This window comes from Dipteris shenzhenensis, chromosome 21 (genome assembly GCF_047967505.1).
Source record: "Dipteris shenzhenensis isolate YYH24624 ecotype China chromosome 21, Dip_SZ_1.0, whole genome shotgun sequence".
Classification (NCBI taxonomy): domain Eukaryota; kingdom Viridiplantae; phylum Streptophyta; class Polypodiopsida; order Gleicheniales; family Dipteridaceae; genus Dipteris; species Dipteris shenzhenensis.
In genome coordinates this window covers 43,424,851-43,436,108 of record NC_141616.1, presented here as the reverse complement: position 1 = coordinate 43,436,108, position 11,258 = coordinate 43,424,851, and positions in this window count along the sequence as shown.

Sequence of the window (11,258 nt, the reverse complement as noted above, 5' to 3'; positions counted from 1 at the left end):
TGCGGCATGCCGAGATGGAGGAGATTAATCAAATGAAACCAAGGTCACATGGTTACCCATGGCCTTAATTGATGAAGCCTCTGAATGGTACCTATACCTCCTAGTGGAAGAACGATCCACATGGGACTTACTGTAAACTGAATTCAAGAGACGCTTCCAAACGAAGAGACTACAAGATGATCCCACCCTCTAATTGAGCAAGCTCAAAAAAGGTCGAAGGGGAGATGTACGCACATACTTGGGAAAAATGAAATGCTTAATTGCCAAATGTGACCCATGCCTCAATGATAAGTAGCTCACAGCCTCGTTCATTGGAGGCCTAAGAAAGAAAATCCGCAAAGACATGAAAAAATTAGCAGCTATGAAACATTCAGTGCTGATCATGTGGCAACCATTGACATCGAGGATGGCATGACAGAATTTGACACTAGCAATGATTATGGAAGAGCCAGTACATGCAACAAGCACTCTAAAAAGGGAAAATCCAAGTCAACTGCAGAAACATCTAATTAATATTTCCTAGAGGCCATGACCATGAAGCTCAGAGAAAAAATGATGCATGCCATGGAACAAAAGGTTCACATGTCTCAGCCACCCCCTCAGACATATCCAAGGTGAGAAAATGTATGGTGTCCACATTACATGGCTAATCACATAGCAAATGAATGCCTTGTCCTATAAGTCACGATCAATGCACAAGCTAATACACTGCCAAGGTTGCGGTGCCACATGAGAGATTGAGAGGGAGAGAGATTTGGAGTAGGGAGTGAAGGAGACACACTCACCGTAGTCACACACCAGTGGGTGGGGATAAAACAATAAGTGGTACCTCCCCAAGTACACACACTAGTATATATCTATGGATAAGACTAGGGCCACTAAGTACCTAAGTACAATGTGTACTTAGTGTACTTAGTAGTACTAGACGAAAACTGTTACAAGGGTGGCCAGTGCCTTTACCCCAACAACCTCCCACTTAAAGGCAGTGTGCCCATAAGAGAGAGTAAAGAAAAAACAGCAATATACATCATCATGTACAAGACCAATTGGTCTGCTTATCCTATACCCATAAGCCGTCTGCAGTGTGCAAACCGCTCAGCAGCCAATCCTTTGGTCAACAGATCTGCTGGATTGTCATCAGTGTGAACTTTCACAAGCTGAAGTTGCTTGTTCTCAAGCACCTCCCTGATAAAATGATACTTCACGTCGATGTGCTTCGTTTTTGCATGAAAAACAGGATTTCGTGCCAACTGTATGGCACTCTGACTGTCACAATGCAACAATGGAGTATCACTAGAGTAGCCCAAATCTGCCACTAGCTGAGATAGCCATATAGCTTCCTTGCACGCCTCAGTGGCTGCAATATATTCAGCTTCTGTAGTAGACAATGCAACGCATTGCTGCATTCTAGATACCCACGACACTGCACCTCCAGTGAAAGTGAAAACGTATCCGGTAGTAGACTTCCGGGTATCAAGGTGACTGGCATAATCAGAGTCTGTATAACCTTGCACTTTTGCATCTTGACTGCCGAAACATATACACAAGTCCTGTGTACCCTTCAGGTATCTCATGACACCTTTTACTGCATTCCAATGCTTTTTGCCAGGTTTAGCCATGTATCTGCTAACCACTCCCACTGCAAACGCAATATCGGGCCTGGTTGCAACCATAGCATACATGAGACTGCCACACGCTGATGCATACGGGATCTTTGACATCTCAGCTCTCTCAGCATCTGTCTGAGGGCTGTCCAAAGCACTGATTTTCACATAAGGAGGCAATGGAGTACTAATACTCTTCCCCCCCTCCATGTGAAATCTCTGCAAGACCTTGCCAATATATTCCTTCTGAGACAAGTATAGCAACCGCTTTTCCCTATCCCGAAGTATCCGCATACCCAATATATGGTTGGCATCACCAAGATCTTTCATATCAAAGGTCTGGTGCAATCTCTTTTTCAAGGCATTCATCTCATTATGAGATTTTCCAGCAATTAACATGTCATCCACATACAAAATGAGGATAAGTAAACTGCCATCTGAAGCTTTCTTGGTATACAAGCAGTGATCAATGTCACTTCTCCTGTAACCCTAGGTTCGCATGAATGTATCAAACTTATGATACCATTCCCTGGGTGCCTGCTTTAGACCATAAAGACTTTTCTTTAGTTTGCATACAAGCTTCTCTTTGCCCTTCACTGTAAAACCCTCTGGCTGCTGCATAAAAATTTCCTCATGTAAATCACCATGAAGAAATGCTGTCTTGACATCCATTTGGACCAAGTCCATATCTGCATGTGCAACCAATGCTAATACAGTTCTGAGTGTTGTCATCTTAACAACAGGAGAGAATATCTCGTCAAAGTCAACACCATATTCCTGCTTGAACCCCTTGGCAACCAGTCTGGCTTTATGCCTTGGCTTTTCACCAGGTGTGACCTTAAGCCGATAAACCCATTTGCATGGCAGTACCTTCTTACCAGTAGGCAAGGATACCAATTCCCAAGTGCCATTCTTGTGAAGGCTGTCCATTTCAGCCTTCATAGCAAGATCCCATTGAACCTTGTCTGCCCTCTGCCTAGCCTCTCTGTAGCATGAAGGCTCTCCACAATCAGTGAGCATCAAATAATCAATGCCTGGAACAAATCTTTCTGGCTGCCGCGTCGGTCTAGTTGACCTTCTAACCCAATGACCATCGTCTTGAGCTGGCTGTCCAGCCTGTTCATCACCCAGATAAGGTGGCTGGCCCATGTCTGCTGGCTGCATTTGCATGTCAGGAAGATCACCTAACTGTGCTTCATCCATTGGGATGTCTTCTGCCATACCTGGCTGTCCATTAGGACCTGCTGCAGCATCATTTAATGGCTGGTTATGCTGCTGTTGTGGCTGATTTACAGCCTGTTCGTGTTGCCCATGATGCCTGTTATCATCAATAGTTACTTTTAAAGGTCCCTGCTGTACAACAGGTTCCTTGAACATGATGGTTTCATCAAACACGACATCATTGCTGCGTATAAGTTTTCTGTTCTTGGGATCCCAAATCCTGTAGCCCATCTCACCTTTGTCACCGTAACCTAGGAATATGCATTTAAGAGACTTTGGATCCAGTTTAGTTCTGTCCTCCCTGCGTACATGCACATACGCGACACAACCAAAGACCCGTAGGTGTTTGTAAGACGGAGGCTTACCCGTCCATGCCTGTTCAGGAACACCGCCACATAGTCTCTTGTTTGGTGACCTGTTAATAAGGTGCACAGCTGTCTTTACAGCTTCAGCCCAAAATGTGTGGGGCAATGCAGCATGTGACAACATGGATCTGACTTTCTCTTGAATGGTCCTGAACATTTTTTCAGCTGTACCATTCTGTGGAGGATCATATGGTGCAGACAACACCCTTTGAATACCCTTTGCCTCACAGAATTCTTGAAATTCTTTGGACAAATACTCTCCACCATTGTCAGATCGTAAGGCTTTCAGTTTTTTGCCTGTCTCATTTTCGACCAGTGCAACAAACTTAGTGAAAGCCTTGAACGTATCACTCTTCTTTCTGAGAGTGTAAACCCACACTTTGCGGGTGGCGTCATCTATGAATGACAGTATGTACTTTGAACCTCCTAAAGAGAGTGTAGGTATCTCACACACATCTGTATGTACTAGCTCCAAGAGCTGTAATTTCTGATCTGACCTTCTCTTATGAGGTATTTGTACTTGACGACCGTAGAGACAAAATTCACATTTCTTTAAATCTGAATATTTTAGACTCGGCAAGTAACCAAAATGAGCCAATTGCTCCATTCCCTTAATACTCATATGGCCAAGCCGGCTATGCCACAATGAAATCTTTGGCAGCTCGGTGGCATTTACATCAGAATGCGGACAATGTCCAGCATGAAGTGAGTACAAAGTATCAACCTTAGGACCCCTGGCAATAGCCATTGCCCCTTTGCTGATTTTCCATTTCTGACTGCCAAAGGTGGTATGATAACCATCGTCATCCAACAACCCTGTGGAAATCAAGTTTTTCTTCACCTCAGGAACATGCCTGACCCCTTTGAGCATTAACTGCTGGCCATTTTCAAGCACAAGCCTGACATCACCTATGCCAATGATAGAACATGCATGGTTATCACCAAGAAAGACCACTCCCTTTTGCCCTCCTGCATATCTGACAAACAGATTTCTGTAGGATGTCACATGAAAGGAAGCACCTGAATCTATAATCCAGGAAAACATATCTGATCCATCACCAGCATGAAGTGTATGAGCCTCCAGTGAAGAGGTGAAACATATCTCATGTCCACTGTCACTGTCACTAACATAAGTAACATTCAGCTCCTCTTTTTCTTTACCCTTAGACTTGCCTTGAGCCTTGCCTTCTTTGGCTCTCTGGTCATTTTTCTTTTGAAAACACTTTTTCTCAATATGTCCCTTCTTACCACAATAGTTGCATACAAGATCACTCTTAGAGCGGGACTTGCTCCTCTCTCTTTCTTTGTCTTTTCCACGTGTTTTGGACCTGCTGCGTGCATTCAAAGCATTTGACTTCCCAATAGCATTGTTCTTTCTGTTCATCTCTTCCTGTAGAAGAGCACTCTCCACATCTGCAAATAACAGAATGGCTTTTGAGTTGCTGGTAGAAGTCCTGAATGTGTCCCATGACTCAGGTAGAGAACATAGGATGAGTGTAGCTTTCAGCTCATCATCGAGCTTCAACCCCTGGTTGATCACCTGGCTGAATATGCTGTTAAACTCAATAATATGAGTGGACATAGCTGTCCCCTCCTTCATTTGAAGACCAACAAGCTTTTTTAGCCAGTAAGCTTTTCCCGTGGCACTTTTCTTGGCATAAGTATCCTCAAGACGTTGCCACATCTCCCACGCAGTAGGTTCATCCCTGATGCCTACAACCAGTGAATCAACAACTGTAAGCATAATGGTCGACCTGGCCAAGCCATCCATCTTCTCCCACTGCTCATCAGTAACGTTGGAGGGCTTAACACCCTTCTCCTTTATAGGCTTGTACTGGTCCTTCTGCATCAACACATTGTAGCATTGTGTCCTCCATATGTCGTAGTTTTTAGCTCCTTCGAGCTTCTTTATCTGGAACAAGGACGACACGTCGCTGCCGGAACTCATGGTAAAGAAAGTAGAGTTTGACTCCCTGTAGTCGTGCAATTAAGGCACTAGTCACTCCAAGAAAAATTCTCCCGCAGCGGAAGTACGATCAAGAGTGAACTTGGTACTGTTTCAGTGGCATAAAACCAACTGAAAGTCTTTCTCCCACTTGCTGCAGAAACAGTACAGCAAACTGTTCCTGTGTTTTTCACTGGCGAAAGTGCGGTACGGCTGCGTCAAATCGCTTCAGAAAAATCCCAGAACTGATATAATAGAAAACAGCAGTATTTTTGATTTTGTTGATAGCCAAACCTGATGTTTGACAGTCCCGGACTGTCAAAAAAAAGGAACTGTAAATCTCTGATTTTTGATGAAAATCCCTGATTTTAGACCTCCATATGCTTCATAAACTTCCCCCCCAACTGAATTTGCAGTTTGGAAGTAAGGTGGCTCAAAAGCCCTTTGAATGCATGAAGAAAAATCAGGGATGTGACCTCCAATTTGAGAGATTGACCTTTGACCAAACACTGTAAGTCAAATTTGCACTTTCAAAGCATAGTAGTGCTCCACAAGATAGCCTGATGCATGTAGAGTGCTCCCACTTGACAAATTGCCGGTCAGGCTACAAAAGCCCCAAATTTGACTAAAGTCAAAACTTGGTCAAAATCGACCAAATCTGTACCAAATGTGATTGTACTTTCAGCAACAAGCTAAAGCATTTGTCACAAGCATAATAGCATCAAAAGCCCCTTGAATTGGCAGCACATTCCGTGCATTGACACAGTAAATGGCATCAACTGCTACTGCTCACACAAGGCGTTTGACTGCAAATCCATTGAGTTGCATCCAACAAAGCATACACTGCAAGTATCAAGTACAGATTTGTCCAATGCATACTCTCAGTGCCACCACTGTGTACAATCACTGGCCAAGTGATGAGACCTGTCTCAACACTGTTTGCGGCATAATGCCTCAGTGTGAGTGTAAGCCCTGCCCCAAGTAGAACACCTTGGCTCAAATGCCAGTGGCGAAAAACAATGTTTTTCCCATGAAAACAGATAAACAGAAAAGAAATGTGCCTCGATCTGTGGTACCCTGACTGTTGGCTGTACGTGAAAGTCAAGTACAGCAGTGCTGTACCAGATTTCGAGAGAAAAGGGGGGGAACTGGAGCTCGACAGCGCCCAGCTGGAGCTCGACGGTGCCTTCGCCTATGCCTCTTGCTGCTTCTGCAGCTTAGCTCGCCCGCGCCCGTGCCTAGCAGCCGCGCCTTGCAGCCCTTGCCTACGCCCTGCAGCCCTGGCCTGCGCCGTTGCAGCCGCGCCTTGCAGCCCTTGCAGCCGCGCCCTGCGCCCTTGCAGTCGCCGTTGCAGCCGCGCCTTCGCGCGTTGCCTGCGCCTTGCAGTCGCGCCCTGCGCCCTTGCAGCCGCCGTTGCAGCCGCGCCTTCGCGATCCGTCCGTACGGTTGTACGGACGTCGTACGGCCGTACGGATCGGTCCGTACGGAAGGGGTAGGCTAGGGAGAGGAGGGAGTGGAAGAGGAGGGAGAGAGAGCCCGTTGGCTCTGATACCAGTTGAGAGATTGAGAGGGAGAGAGATTTGGAGTAGGGAGTGAAGGAGACACACTCACCGTAGTCACACACCAGTGGGTGGGGATAAAACAATAAGTGGTACCTCCCCAAGTACACACACTAGTATATATCTATGGATAAGACTAGGGCCACTAAGTACCTAAGTACAATGTGTACTTAGTGTACTTAGTAGTACTAGACGAAAACTGTTACAAGGGTGGCCAGTGCCTTTACCCCAACACCACATCTGTGTAGTCGGTGGGCATGACAAATAGTTGCATCTTCAACATGCGCAACAATCTGCCCCCCAACCTCAACAATACCAACTGTCACCCATCCCAATGTATAGGCAACTGACACTTGCACAAGCACCCCAAGCTTCGAGGATGAATCCTATTCCCGTCTGGACTCAAGTCTTGCAATTACTCAGAAATCCAAATCCACGGCCATATCCAATAGTGCCAAATCTAGCTCCTCCAACAATTCCAATACAACAACTTCAAGCCGAGGAAGTGGATTCACAATTCCAGTATGAAACTGTTTACCCAGTGTACTATGTGGAAGGAGTAGAAGGTTTATTCCTTATCTATGCAAATCAAGTTTGGCCCAACACATATCGAGCACCAATCAAGTGCTATAGTTGTGGAGAGAATCATCGGATTGCATATTGCCCTCATCATGGTAGCCCCGCTACTTTCCAACCACTCTATACAGATTGTGGCATTGACCATGCTTGTATGGATTGTCCCATGAAAAATAAGGTCCCATAACAAAATGATGCTAAGCCCAATGTCCCAATCAGAATTATTGGGTGGACCATCATAGTCTAGGGTCGGTAAGCATATTATCACAACCTATGAACGTAATTACACGCCACCAAAAAGAGGCCACTAAGGGCCCTAATATTCCAATTCAAATCCCCCTCCCCCTATGGAAGACATAGAAGATATTCCTATGCCAATTTCAGAGAGATGATATACGCAACATCACTGTGCCTTTGATCCATAAAGAATATGATAAAGTCCAAGCCATAATGGATGGTGGAGCAGGTGTGAATGTCCTATCCAAGGAGCTCTATGATGAATGGGTTCTCCCACCAATGCAAAATGCTAATTTCAACATATGCCTTGCAGATGATTCATGTGCAAAGCCCTTGGGAATAGTGAATGGAGTGTCCACAAAAGTAGTCGGAGTCTACTTTACTCTGTAGCTCACAATCTTGGATCTCCCCAAGAAATCTTATCAAATCTTGCTTGGATGTCCTTGGTTGCATGAAGCATCAGTCCTCCTCAGGAACTGATAGATTGATTATCCAAAATCGGGACACTGTAGTCAAAGTCAATGTGGGGATAGGAGAAATAAATCCCATTGTGCCTAGACCATTGGATGAAACCTATTCAATGACGATGTCAAGAAAATAAGCCCTCCCACAACAAAATGTGAGAGATATACAAACTAATGTCAACAATTGGATCCAAGCATTGGCGATGACCATTGACAACAACTGCCATTCACTAGATCCAAATCTTCTCACAAATTGATGCTAAGGTCATGCAGGTAAAACCTCCACTCACACGTGAAGAACCAATCGATCCAGATGTGCCATTATTTGTGGTTGACCTTGAATGGAATGGTGAACCTGAAAAGCTATCCATGATAATAAGGACTCATATTTTCCTTGGGACCTTGAAACAGAGGCTGAAAATGCGCAGTTAGAAGATCATGTCTTTGACAATGATTTAGCCATTCTCCATGCCCTAATGGCTATCAAAATTCCCAAGGTTGAAACTACAAAGCTGAATAATAGCAAAAGATCCCGCAAGAAAACCGAAGGAGGACATCACCGCCACAAAGCCAAGGCCAACCACTTCACCGTGTTTACGACAAACATGCAAAACGCTTAGATGCAAGACTCATCTATGAGATAGAGCACACCTGATTGGGTTTTACCCATCGTCATCATGCCTAAACACAACAAGAAGCTAAGGATATGTGTTAACTTAAAGAATGTGAATGTCGTCACAATCAAGGATCACTATCCCCTACCCTTAATAGAAATAGTGTTGGAAAAGGTGGCTGGATCAGAGATATACAACTTCTAGGATAGCTTTAGTGGCTATAACCAAGTGTAAATTACTCTTGCTGACCAATCAAAAATAGCATTTGCTAAAGAATGGGGCATATTTTCCTATAGAGTCATGCCATTCGGCCTTTGTAATGCCCCGACTACATTCCAGAGAGTCATGTTCATTACTTTCAAGTCATTTTTGAATAAGCTCCTACAAGTGTAGGTGTTCTTAGATGATTTGTGCATCCACTTGAATAAAAAATACCACTTAAAATGCCTTGAAGTAGTTCTACTCAAATATACGGAGTATGGCATCTCCTTAAATCCAACAAAATGCCAATTCATGGTCACTTATGGAGTTGTTTTGGGACACATTGTTTCTCAACATGGATTGCAAGTGACATGGACAAAATCAAAATCATCATTGAAATGCCTCCTCCTATAAATTCCAAAGTTGTACAGGTCTTTATGGGACATGTCGGCTCTATTATAGAATATTTATCTTGTGGTATGCCATGATAACTAGACCACTTTACAAATGTCGGTTGAATTCTTATTGATAGAAGAATGTGACCAAGCCTTTGAGCTTTTAAAGTGTGTGCCTAATCACAACACCCATCCTTATATCTCCCCATATGGATAGCGCCAAGTGTGCAATTGGGAGCATGCTTTTCCAACCTAGTGAAAGACTACCCATTCTACTTTGTTAGTCAACAACTCAATGATGCAGAGGTCAACTATACGACCACAGAAAGAGAATTCCTAGTAATGGTGTATAGTGTTAAGAAATTTTGACACTATTTATTGGCAAATGATTTTGTCTTCTACACCAACCATCAAGCATTTCTCTATCTTGTGAATTGTTTGTGTACAATAGGAAGAAAACCAGATGGCTCCTCTTACTTCAAGAACTCAATTTCAAAATTATAGTGGTTTGCAAAGGTGCCCAACACTACATTTTCGATCACATGTCTCGTGTCAAGTTGGAAGAAGAAGCCACTGGAGTAGAAGATAACTTGGTAGATGCCATACTATTTCAAATAGATGCTATTCCAGATTGTTGTGCAGATATCATTGGGTACTTAATGGCAAGAAGACCACCCCCTAAAATGAAAGCACTGGATGCTAGAAAACTAATTTTAAAAGCTACACCCTATCAACTCATTGCACGACAACTATACAAGATGGGTAAGGACCATGTTTTAAGGAGATATGTCCACATGAGATCATGCCAATCCTTAGTGAAGTCCATGAGTGCATTGCAGGAGGAAACTTCCAAGAGGCTTCCAAGGTGAAGCAACAACAAAAAAAGTTCTCCTCGTAGGCTATTGGTGAGCCAACACTTTGGGCAGACGCGTATGAATATGTCAAAAGCTGTGATGTATGCCAACAGACTACTAAACCACAACACAAAGACTTAAATCCCCTAACAACAGTCATTACAAAGACTTAAATCCCCTAACAACAGTCATTGCAAAAAAACCATTTGAAAAATGGGGGATTGATTTTGTGGGTCCCATCCATCCAATAACAAAGCAAACATAGACACGCTACATCATCGTGGCCACTAATTACTTTACCAAATGGCTTGAAGCTAAAGCAGTCAGAAAGACAAATGCTAGAAGCACAACAAGGTTGTTATACAAGAATGTGATCATTCGATTCGGATGTCCCATTGAAATTGTGTTAGATAGAGACACACATTTTGTCAATGAGGTTATCCATGAACTCTTGACTGGCTTTATGGTAATCCATAGAAAAAGCACACCTTACTACCCCGAAGAGGGAGTGGACATGCCAAATCCACCAACAAAATATTATGCATTATCCTCACACCAAGGTAGTAGAACCAAAGCGTTTTAATTGGGCGAAGAAACTAAATGCAACCTTATGGACATACTAACCACACTCAAGGTCAGTACATGGAATACACCTTTTTAATTGGTGTATAGGCTTGAAGCTATGATCCCATTGGAATTTGTAATACCAAGCCTATGCAGTACAAGAACGCATGGGAGATCATGCATCTCGAAAAGAAAGACTCTATCAATTGGAGAAGCATACAGAGACCAGATTAGTCGCCTACCTTGCCATGACAACAGAGAAATGCAGAAGAAAGGCATGGTTTGATGGAAACATTAAAGTCAAAGACATCAAGGAACGTGACCTAGTTTTGCTATACAATGCCAAAGTCCAAACTCAAATATCTAGGTCAAGGACATTATCGAGTAAAAAAAAAGAATCCCATTGAAGTTGTGTTGCTGATACATTGGATGGAGTCCAATTCAACACAACCATAAACGGGAACCAACTGAAGTGCTACTACATCAACACGCAAGCCATCCTCGACAATAATGAAGATTTGGGATCCCCAAGTCTTTGTTATGTAGTATTAGATTATATCATGAGCACTCACTCGCATGTGTACATCTTCACACATATAGGTAGCATCAACCAATTTCAACCTAGGGCATAGACGTGATGTCTGAGTCCCAGCTACCCT